The 7,501-nt window shown below is 45.3% G+C and overlaps 1 pseudogene across 1 annotated transcript; it reads left to right on the top strand.

Moving 5' to 3' along the window:
- The first annotated feature begins 6,545 nt into the window (after positions 1–6,545).
- LOC311593588 (large ribosomal subunit protein eL29-like) lies at positions 6,546–7,240 on the top strand (annotated as a pseudogene). The gene has a single exon. The product of its transcript is annotated as a large ribosomal subunit protein eL29-like (transcript).
- The last annotated feature ends 261 nt before the right edge of the window (positions 7,241–7,501 follow it).

Genomic DNA, 7,501 nt, shown 5'->3' with positions numbered 1-7,501 from the left:
TCAAACAAACACACAACCTTTGTAGCTCCAGTTCCAGGGGATCTAATGCCCTTTTTTGGCCTCCACACTGCACACATGTGGTTGAACATACTGGTGAACCACCGTGCACACAAAATGCAATTTAAGAAATTACATTTATGAGGACAGGGAGATAGTTCAGTGGTTAAGAGCACTGTCTATGACTGCGTGGGACTGACCATATGTGACCTCTGCACATACATAATAGCTGTGTAGTTTGGTCTTCATGTTGGACTCCTAACAGTGGGAGCAGGGCTGTCTCTGACTCTGCCTTCTGTCTCGGGGACCCTCACCCTCTACTGGGCTGCCTCACCCAGCGTTAGCAGAAGTTGTGCCTTGTATTACTGCAACTTGATATGCCACGTCTGTCCATGGGAGGCCTCCCCTTCTCTGAAGACAAATGGAGGAGGGGTGGGGTGGGTGGGGGAACGTGGGAGAGGAAGAGCTGTGAGGAGAGGAGGGAGGGGAAAATGCGGTCCAGAGGTAAAGTGAATGAATGAATGAATGAATGAATGAATGAATAGAGCACTGGTTACTTTCCCAGAGACTTGGAGTTCAATTCCCAGCAACCACATGGCAGCTCACCACCTCTGGAAATTCCAGTTCTAGGTAATCCAATGTCCTTTTCTGGTCTCCACTGGCACCAGACATGCAAATGGTGCCCAAACAGCCATGCAACCCAACCCAAACACTCATACATGTAAGATTTAAAGCATTTAAATCCCATTGTTTATTTAAAAATATGAGTCTTCTTGCTAGTGCTCGGCTCTATTTCACCATGGTGAGAATAGCTCTGCGCATCATCTATGTCTGTCTTTCGACATTAATTAACATAATCAAGACAAGTAAGCCCAGAGGCCCATCTCCCAGATGATTTTAGATTCTGTCAGACTGCCAATTAACACAACCATCAGAGCTCCTTAGCAATCTTAATAACTCCTCTTTTGTACTCAAATCCATTCAAGAACATACCTTGGAACTAGAGGCAGTGGACAAACAGCCTAGACTGGTTTGGGGTTCATGCACAGTGAGGCAAACTGTGTCCCCTGAGTGAACTTTTAGGGAAAATTACCTAAAAGTCATGCCTATGCATGATTGGGCATATATAAGATTATAATCAAATGCATCATGAGAAAGGACATGCACAGCAAACAAAGGCTTATGTAACCCCAACCTGTCAACCAAGACAAAAAGACACCTATACCCTAGCCCTAGCAACCACCACCTCCTCATCCCACAAAAGGATGCCCTGGTTACTAAGGTTCAGATAGTTCACTGCTTTCTCAGAGCATGTATGTCCTGCACTTTTCGGTTTGCTTATGAATAAAATCCTCCCCTATTCTCCTTTTTTTTTTTTTCACGAGACAGGGTTTCTCTGTGTAGCCTTGGCTATCCTGGACTAACCATTGAGATATAGCCTCAGCCCCATATGTATGGTTTTGCTTTCTGTAGTTTCAGCTACCGCTAGTCAACTACAGTATAGAAATATTAAATGGAAAAAATTAGAGAAATAGGACTAGAGATGTAAATGAGTTGACATCATGCTTGCCTAGCAGGTATGAGCACTGGATTTGAGCCCTAGCCCTACATAAACCATGCATTGTAATATACACCCACAGTTCCAGGACTCAGGAAGATCAGAAGGTCAAGGTCATCCATATATATACACACACACACACACACACACACACACACACACACACACACACACACACATATATATCAAGTTTGAAGCCAGTCTAGGATAAAAGAGACCCTGTCTCAAGGAAACAGAAAGAAAAAATAAGACAAACTAAAAAGAAAAAGTAAAAGAAGAGGGGAGAGACAGAAAGGAAGGGAAAGATTAAAAGTCCAGAAATAAGCCAGGCATGGTGGCGCAAACCTTTAATCCCAGCACTTGGGAGGCAGAGGCAGGCAGATCGCTGTGAGTTCGAGGCCAGCCTGGTCTACAAGTGAGTCCAGGACAGCCAAGGCCACACAGAGAAACCCTGTCTCGGAAAACAAAAACAAACAAACAAACAAAAAACAAAAACAAACAAACAAAAAAAGTCCAGAAATAGGTCGTTCATGTGGTCTAAATTGCAAGCCATTCTGGGTAGCATTATAAAATGTTACTTTCTCTCTCTGGAACTGTAAGCCCAAATAAACTCTTTCATTAGTCACTTCTGGTCACTGTGTTTTTTCATAGCCACAAAAAAAGTAACTAGTTCAGGTGGCTGAATTTGGGTGTCAGCTTGACACACCTTAGAAGGAGGAAACTTCGTTTGAAGAATTGCCTCCACCAGTTTGGCCTGTGGACAGGTCTTTGGGGGAATTTTCTTGGTTGCTAGTTGATGTAGGAGGGCACAGCCTATGTGGGTGGTACCTTCCTGGGGGCCTGAGTTGTGTCGGAAAGGAAGCTGAGCATCAGCTGGGAAACCAAGCAGTAAGTGCTGTTCTCCCATGGCTTCTGCTTTAAGCTCCTGCCTTGAGTTTCTGCCGTCATACCAGAAGGCAATTGTGGTAAATATGATAACATTACATTACATAATGTATTAAGATGTCTATAAATAATTTATCCTAATAAACTTTTTTTTTATAATATAGAGAGGTCAATAAACCACACCCCTGGCTCAAGAGGGCCAGCTCCATAACAGGCTCACTTTACTCTCCCAAGCAATGAGATCTCCTCCCAGCTGAGGTCACACCTCCATGTCTTCCCAGCAGAGGTCACACCTCCATGTTTTCCCAGCTGGATCACACCTCCATGTGTTCCCAGCTGAGATCACACCTCCATGTCTTCCCAGCTGAGATCACACCTCCATGTCTTTCCAGCTGAGGTCACACCTCTATGTCTTCCAGGCTGAGGTGACTCCTGACCTCTCTTCTAAAGGTACACTGAGGTGTCCTTTCCTACTTCCCACACCTACCCAAGAAGTGACCCAAGTAACAGGAAAAAGAAATTGTCCCTTCCTGTCCATCTGCCTTACTGTAGTACAGTAACTGGTAGTCAGGTAATGCTTAGTCTCCGCAGGAGGTTACATTATGACCCTCAGTTCAACACACGTCTCTAATATACATTATGCATTTCCACTCCACTGACCGAACTTGGCCACAAGAACTAGTTTGGCAATGAACTGTTAGTGGGTATGTTGTAAGAAGGTTTTAACAGTGTCTGCGTGAGGCCGGTGAGATAGCTCAGTGGGTAAAAACACTTGCAGAACTAGCCTGACAGCCTGAGTTTGGTCCCCAGAACCCACATAAAGGTGGAGGAGAGAACCAACTCAACTAAGCTGTTTGACCTCCACATGCACACCACAGCACACACACACACACACACACACACACACACACACACACACACACACATGCCCACATGCGCGCGCACACACACACTAGTAACAACAGTAACAACAATAATAGAGTAATAAACTTAAGGTTAAAAAAAAAACACGTGGCTTGTCTTGGCTCTCTCTGGTCTCTCTCACGACAGGAGTACATCACAGTAGCTGCTGGTCCTAGAGTGAGGGGACTTGTGAGATGGAGTTGAGTACCACCTGTAGCCTGGATTACAATTAGCAGATTCCAGCTAAAACCAGAAGAGTACAATTCTTAGAATTTGGTCAGATGAGGTAGTACGCACCTTTAACTCCAGCACACAGACAGCAGCTCTGTGAGTTGAGGCCAGCCTGGTCTACAGAGCGAAACCATGGTCCCCCCAAGACAAAGAAAACTAAGAATTCAAAGCTATGGGTAAAAATGTGAAGCTTAAGCCGGGCGTGGTGGCACACGCCTTTAATCCCAGCACTTGGGAGGCAGAAGCAGGAGGATCACTGAGTTCCAGGCCAGCCTGGTTTACAAAGTGAGTCTAGGACAGCCAAGGCTACACAGAGAAACCCTGTCTCGAAAAAAAAAAAAGTGGAGCTCGTGAGAAGACAGTGTTTTGAGATATCCTAAATTAAGTTATGGGTCAGAGAATGGAGGGGGGGAAATGATGAGAAGATCATCTTCACTCACAGCTCAAGTTAAATCAACAGAAAAAGACAGACAGACAGACAGACAGGAAATTGTTTTACATTCCTTTACACTAAAGATCACCCTCAAACCTGACATAGTCTTCCTGCCTCTGCTTCTCAGGATTGCAGGCACTTAGCTAGCACTATGTCCAAATAATATATTATCCTTTCCTGGTGCAGGTGGCGTTAGACCTTAGGCATTCTGGCAACAGGTGGATTAACCCACTGACAGACACACAGCATAAAAGCTACTAGGAAGTAGAGGAAACTGGCTTAGCTGCAGGAAGTAGGTCATTTGGGGACATGCCTTTTAATGTAATATTTTGCTGTGGCCTCTTCTCTCCCACTCTTTCTGCTGCCCCACCATCTTGAGACGAGCAGCTTTGCTCCACTGCAGGCTCCCCACGATGATGTTCTGCCTTGCCAGAGACCACCAGGTAATGGAGCCAAAGGCACTTACTTTTTCTTTCTTTCTTTTTACTTTATAATTTTTAATTTTTTTGTTTTGTTTTGGTTTGGTTTTTGGCCTCGAACTCACAGCGATCTACCTGCCTCTGCCTCCCGAGTGCTGAGATTAAAGGTGTGTGCACCACTCCCAGCTGGGATCATAAATATTACTTTGTTACTTTACTTATTTTGTGTTTGTGTGTAGGCGTGGGCTGGAGCATGCATGTAGTCACAGGCAGGAGGACAGCTTGTGAATCAGTTCTCTCTTTCTAACACACAGATCCTTGGGATCAAATTCAAGTTGTCAAATTTGATGGCAAGTGCCTTTACCCACTGAGCCATCTTTTTGGCCCTGGGATCATATTTTGAGAAAATGGCCTCCCAGTATATTTCAATAGTTCCAGGTAGGAGCAACAGCCCACTAGAAGCACATCACAAAGACATAGAAAATGGGGGCTTTAGAGATGGCTCTGAGGTTAAGAGCACTGGCTGTTCTTCCAAAGGTCCTGAGTTCAATTCCCAGCAACTACATGGTGGCTCACAACCACCTACAATGAGATCTGGTGCCCTCTTCTGGCATGTAGGCATACACTCTGGAAGAATAATGTAGCCATAGAAATAAATAATTTTTTAAAAAAAGACATACAAAATGGGAAGAGGCTGGCCTCAACTTTTTATGTACCAAATTCCCAATAGGTGATCTTTCCCAGAGGGACAATGGAAGACTTTGAGAAAGCATTGCTTGTAATGTATTTCTGTATCATTCACTTGACAATGGCATTTCCCACATTTCACATAGGGCCCTTTATGAAATGTAGATGCTTAGACCCCTTTTCCAAATTCCCTGAACCTTGCCTGGGTGATATAGTGGAGCTACATCAGTGAGAGCAGGAGAGCTGACCCTGGGACAGGTAAAGGAGAGCTCATAGGCTGACCAGCTCAGCTACCATCCACCCCCGATCCAGATCTCTTGTGTTGGCCCACCCCAAAATCTATATCATCTGCAAATGGTTGTGCTGTGTGGAAGGACCAGTCCTGCTGATCCAAAGCTGCAGGATCTCCATGACACAGGGCAACAACAGGATAACTGGGAGGAGTCCCGATGAGCATCCAATATTGATGATGTCACAGAAGCCGGAGTCCTTGAACCAGACTAATGACTCATTGCAGTGAACATTTGCAAGTGCAGATGTGTGGACAGAGGGACATACTGTAGGCCACACTGTGGCATACTGCAGCTTCCATGATAAGAAGTTTCCCATGCTTTTGTTTTTGTTTGTGTTGGGGGGACGGGGAGTCAGGAAGAGGTTGGAAGAGCAAAGGGCGGATATGAGGGGATGGGGAGATAAGCGGGACTGGGGTTCCTGATGTGAAACTCATACACACACACACACACACACACACACACACACACACACACACACAAACCAATAAAATAAAAAGTTTTTAAAAAATGATCCCAAGACCTGTGTGGTAATGTACACTTGTAACCACAGTGCTTGGGAGACAAGGGTAGGAGGATAACAAACAAACAACAACAACAACAACAACATCAACAAAAAACCAAAGGAAAATCCCCCAAAGTTCATATCCACCAAGAAGTACAGCTAGAAATTGAACATCTACTCCTGTGAGGCAGAAGACACAATGCCAGTGGCCAGGAGAGACAGCTCTGAGCTAAGAACACAGGCTGCTTTCAGGACCTGGATTTGTTTCTCCCTTTTGTTTAGGTCTGTAGCATAATTGTCATTTACTTTACAACTAACATCCACTTATAGGTAAGTACATACCATGTGTGTCTTTCTGGGTGTGTGCTACCAGAATAGCTAAGATCAAAATCTCAAGAGACAGCACATGCTGAAGAGGATGTGGAGAAAGGAGAACAGTCCTCCATTGCTGGTGGGAGTGCAAGCATGTACAACCACTTTGGAAATCAATCTGTCGCTTTCTCAGAAAATTGGGAATAGGGCTACCTCAAGCCCCAGCTATACCACTCCTGGGCGTATACCCGAAAGATGCTCCACCATACAACAAGGACATTTGCTCAACTATGTTCATAGCAGCTTTATTTGTAATAGCCAGAATCTGGAAACAACCTAGATGACCTTCAACCGAAGAATGGATAAAATAACTGTGGTAGCTCTTCCGGTCCCAGGCGCTGCGGGAGCCGCCGGTTTCCGTGCAGACATGGCCAAGTCCAAGAATCACACCACACACAACCAGTCCCACAAATGGCACAGAAATGGCATAAAAAAAACCCCGGTCACAACGATATGAGTCTCTTAAGGGGGTGAACCCCAAGTTTCTGAGGAACATGTGCTTTGCCAAGAAGCACAACAAGAAAGGCCTGGAGAAGATGCAGGCAAACAACGCAAAGGCAATGAGTGCCCGTGCAGAGGCCATTAAGGCCCTTGTGAAGCCTAAGGCCGTTAAGCCCAAGATGCCAAAGGGCCCCAGCCGCAAACTCAGCCGGCTCGCTTTCATCGCTCATCCCAAGCTTGGGAAGAAGATTCGAAGCTACATGAACAAGGGTCGTAGGCTGTACCAACCACAGCCCAAGGTTCAAACCAAGGCGAAAGCCACACCTAAGGCCCAGGCTGCAGCCCCAGCTCAGGCTCCCAAAGCTGCCCAGGCCCCTATGAAGGCCCCATAGAAAAGGCTTCTGCCTATGTGAAGACAGATGGACTGGTGTGACACACCCACCTACACACTATTTACAGATGACCAGTGTCCTATGCTGTTTTTACAAATAAACATGAGGCAAGCTCAAAAAAAAAAAACTGTGGTACATTTACACTATGGAATACTACTCAGCTATTAAAACAAGGAAATCTTGAAATTTGCAGGCAAATGGATAGAACTCGAAATGACCATCCTAAGTGAGGTAACCCAGACCCAGAAAGACATGCATGGTGTATACTCACTTATAAGTAGATATTAGCACCAAATAGAGCTCCTCTGAGAGATTCCACCCAGTGGGGGACTGGGACAGATACTGGGACTCAAAGCTGGACTCTGGGCTTAGTGTTGAGAGTTGTAGG

The sequence above is a fragment of the Acomys minous genome (genome assembly GCF_964271855.1).
Source record: "Acomys minous genome assembly, chromosome: 3".
Classification (NCBI taxonomy): Eukaryota; Metazoa; Chordata; class Mammalia; order Rodentia; family Muridae; genus Acomys; species Acomys minous.
This window is presented reverse-complemented; position numbering and strand designations above follow the sequence as displayed.